The sequence below is a fragment of the Taudactylus pleione genome, unplaced genomic scaffold, assembly GCF_031769625.1.
Source record: "Taudactylus pleione unplaced genomic scaffold, aTauple2 ptg000179l, whole genome shotgun sequence".
Lineage (NCBI taxonomy): Eukaryota > Metazoa > Chordata > Amphibia > Anura > Myobatrachidae > Taudactylus > Taudactylus pleione.
Genome location: NW_028284581.1, coordinates 8,540,439 through 8,545,206, shown reverse-complemented (window position 1 = coordinate 8,545,206; position 4,768 = coordinate 8,540,439). Strand labels below are relative to the sequence as shown.

The following is a 4,768-nucleotide window of genomic DNA, read 5'->3' as shown; positions in this document are numbered from 1 at the left end:
TGTAGGATTTCATCCATTCTCCGGTCAATCACCTCTTTGGGGTCATTAGTATTATTGGTGATGTATTTGCAACATTTGACACCAAATTGGGCGGCCAAAGTCACACAATATCCACCAGTAATAGATGTCAGGTAGTTTAACACTAGCCTATGTTGCACCAATTCCTTTTTATAAGCCTGTAGCTCCTTACCCATATACCTGAAAGTGTCATCATACATCTCGGTAATGTTGTCTATTAATTTAGCCAGGTCTTGGATATATTTAAAATTTAAAGTTCCCTGAGTGATCCTGGTGGGATCTAGTGCTACCAAAATGTGGAAACCAGTCATTTCACTAATCAATTGTGTGGCAATATGTTCTTCACCAGGAATCATATTTCTTTGTCACGATGTTCATACTGCGTGTGTATATATGGAGGTGGTGTGGTTTTATGTATACCAATCATTTCATCATGTGTAAGGGTCATTACATCTGGGAACAATTTACCTATAAAACATAAACCCTTGGAACTCGGAGATAACCAAGAATACACTCTTCTTCCACAAACATAGTATTCATTATCTGGGAGGACATAAGGAATATTACGATCCTGCACAATATCACAAAAAGTTTTAACAAAACTACCTATGCCTATTGTCCCCATCTGCTCAAGACATGTTTCAGCCTGAATAACATTTCGGCAATAACCCATAGGAACTTTTCCAATAGATACCACATTTGGTCTGTTCCTATGTCCTCATCTCTGGGGTTCATCACTACTGGTGTGGCGAGCCATTGTCTGATCCAATAAGTCTGCTTCCCAATTCTCCAGTCTTTCTATGTATGATATGTTTAGACACATCAAAGACTGATCTATGGAGTATTGGTGGAGCTTTAAAATAGGGGACCTCGTGATGTTATACTTCCCGTCTATGGACCTCCCTCCCCGTAATTCAAGGACCTCAGAGGAATTTAATGAGAATGGTACTAATCCTACATTATGTTGTCCCTGAGGCACGTGAGTGCATACCCAACATTCAGTCTGGTTTAAGACCTTACCCACTAAGGAATGGTAATCCTCTAAAGGATGCCCACCCAAATATAGATTACTCTTGGACTGGCATCGTTGGATGCATCTGTCATCAACTGGGGATCCACAGTACTCACAGATACAATATTCCTCAGACAATAGTCCCTCACACTGTCTCCGAGTTCCATGGCTAACAGATCTCTTAATAATCCCTGAACTGAGTTTGACCATATGTTGCCCTGATCATTCTATCGCTTTCTCCTCCGATTTCACTCTATCGACATCACTATCGGCCTCCCTCTCCATCATCTGTCCTCCGTCACAGAAATAGGAAATCCTGAAACAAATAAAAATGAGAAGAACCCTGGAACAAGATAAATAAACAAATCACCACTCCATTGCTGGGATAGTAGTCTGTACACGTCTCTGGCTCTGCAGTCTCTAGTTCTCCCAGAACAGGTTCACAATCGACAGGTCCACTTTGTCTGTCTCAACTTCGCCTTGTACCTCCTTCGGGTGGTTGACTTTTCGGCAGTGAGTGGAATGGACCCAAGTATATCTTTCTGTTACTTTCAAGGATGTGGTACTTGTCATCAACACCTGGTAAGGACCTTCCCACCGGTCTGTTAAACAACCATCATTAACCTCTCACTCTGTGCCTCTATCTTCCTGGAAATGTTCTTATCATGTTCTATAGCAGATTCTCTAAGTGCATCTACAGTAATTCCTCTCCAGTTAGGTAGAGAGGTTTGCACCCTTGTTTTTAGATTATCTTTGAGACCATCCATTAGTACCGTAACAGCTACCTCTCTGTGGTGTACATCATCCTTTATATCTGCTATGCCTGTGTACTGGGTTATCGTTAGCAGTGCTCTGGGGAAATACTCTGCAGATTCACTATATTTTTGTTTAATAGTGAGGATTTTGCTCCAGATCACTACCACTGGAAAGTATATGGCCAACTGTGTGATTATTCGCTTTATTTTTACCTGGTTAACCTCATCCATTAAGGATTCATCCTCCTCCAATATACAATCCACAATAAACTTTTGTACATCAGTATTGGAAGGAAGACAGGCACTTAACACCACTTGCCAATCTTTATTAGTTGGCTCATGAGCATTACCTAGATCTTTATCAAATTTCTGGCATTTGGCTTACTCTTTCCTAGGATCTGGGAAGTCCTTGTCTCTGTGGAACACCTAGCATGTGAACAGCATGGGCAATGGCTGAAATTACTGCGGGTTCATTATCTTCTACAACAACCTTTTCCTTAAGGTGACTTAATACAGGATATAAGTTACTTGTTACAATTTTTTTTATTTTTTGGTATCGGCTATACTTTCACCTACAGCCGCATAGGGCAGCAGAGGTGCGCATGTGCTCTCTTCTTTATGCATGGTAACGCTACCTTGCAGCATGGGTACGCTACCTAGCAGCGTGCTGCTTTGCGGCATGAGTATGCTGTTTTACGGGGTGCTACTTTGCCACATGTGTACACTACTTTGCGGTGTGAGTATGCTGCTTTGTGGCGTGCATACACCACCTTGCCATGTGCTCCCCTCATGCTGCCATAACTGCAAACAATCATTGTACTTTACTCTTTTCTTCAGTGGTTTGACTAAACATATGTTATCTCTAATAGTACGTTATACCTCCGAATCAAAACTGACAACCTTGGGAAATGGTTTCATACATCCTGTGGTCATCTTGACCCATATGTCGCAGTACGCCATAGCGTACGTGCCATACTTCACATGCATGATATACCTTGCCGATCCAATCAGCCCATCCATGAGCAGCATATCACCTACAGTACCATCTCTAGCATTTGTTTAGCACCCATCTGGGCCAACGCTTAACTTTTCACTAGAGACTGCGTCCACTCACTTCCTCCCACTGTGCAAAACCGACCGCTTAGGCGTGATTGTCAGCTTACACAATGAGGAGCAGAATATAGCCTTTGCAATTATTCTGCTTTCTGGACAAATTCACAAGCTTCGTCCGCTAGCTTCCTACTTTGAGTAATCTTTAACTGGTAGCATTTAAGCATTCCATTAACACTTAACCTTGCCAGTGATTTACTCCCACACAACCCCAAGTCACAATCACAGTTTTATATGCAACCATGCGTTGTGTATGCAACCGTGCGGTCCAATCGCATTGCCTATAGATACTAACTACCAATAAGCTTTGCGATTACTATTGGGTGTGTCTGCCGAAAACCCCTTGTTTTCGCCGAAAACAAAAATCCCTGTTTTCGCTGCAGTATACCTGCTGTGTATACCTACTCGGTAGCAGTTTTGCCTCATCAGATACCTACCGGGTTCTCTGTATTATTTCAACAGTAAATTTTCACATCACAAGCACCCATTCACATTCATATCCACCATTGATTTCTGCGCAGACAAATTGCTTTCCCAAGTGACAATAACTATTCAGAGGTTTTAACAAGTGATCACGCTATAAATACAACAAGACTATCTATCAAAACGATTGTTTAAACATGTGGCAGCAATACAGGGAAGACACATACGCTATGTGCGAATCACCTATTGTAGCGCAAAAGTGACAATAAAAGAAACTGACTTCTCTTTCTTGTCCCTAGGTCCTAATCAGCGCTCCTTAAATTACACAAAAACGGATATTTGATTTCACAACATAAAGTAATAAACAGGCTTTGAACACATTGATTCTTACCCGTATATGACGCGTCCACCCTTTGTTGAGGAACCGAAATCCATACGCTTTACCTAATTTCCAGTAGCATGATATCAGTCGCGAGCCCCCATCTATGAATGCTGTTCAGTCGCTATTTTGCGCTGCTAGTCGCTTAAGAAAGAATTGTTTTCCAGTCTAATCGTGTGGTTCCAAAGCACAAAAAGTTATTTATGTTAAAAGGGGTAACACAATGTAAGTTTAACAATTAGAGTAAAAAGCAATAAAATAAGCAATAGCACAGCTGATACATACGCATGCGCACTGGTCCCAGTATACAGTCATTCAGTCCAGAAGTCTGCGGTCGCAAAGAAGATGTCTGTACACTGGGGTCAGGATGCAAGCCTATATACCTTACAGGTTTCAGAGTCAACAAAGGGACTAATTGACAGGTTTTCATTGGTTCTTGCTTCTGGTCAATCTGGTCATTGGTCAGTTCATACGGTGTCATCAGGGGTATGGCTCAGTCTTCCAATGGTCACATTGTGTAGCTTCCCGCCGAAGAACTGGTTAAAACTGGCTACAACACTGCATACAAGTAATAAAATTCTACTCAATAACTCCCTATAATCCATAACTAGTGGACGCATGATGTGACTTTTTTGCCGATAGAAACGGATGTCTGCAAATAAACAGGGATTTAGTATGATACCAAACATGACATTCCACTGTATTCTGAACCTTAAATCTCTTTTAAGTACATCTTACATCATAATTATTAGCTAACAATACCTTTAATAACTCTGATTATTATCTATAATGTGTGGGAACCATTTTATACATATGCGTTTGCATATGTGCGTCTGTGTATATGTGTGTGTATGTGAATACATGTGTGCGTTCGCATTTGTGCGCATTGGATTGCAGCAATGCAAAGTAGCGTCCAATATATATGAAATAAATATTAAATAAATAAATTACCATATATGACATACCTCAAAAAAAATCATTGAGTGGCAGCTCCAATATGGTGGTAGGGTTTGGCACCCACAATAAACAATTATAAAAAAGTGAAGAAAAGAAGCGCCTACAAGTGTAAAA

At 40.9% G+C, this 4,768-nt stretch overlaps 1 pseudogene; it reads right to left on the bottom strand.

Annotated features, from left to right (window-relative positions):
- Positions 1–370: 370 nt before the first annotated feature.
- LOC148519893 (uncharacterized) lies at positions 371–1,318 on the bottom strand (annotated as a pseudogene).
- Positions 1,319–4,768: the final 3,450 nt, after the last annotated feature.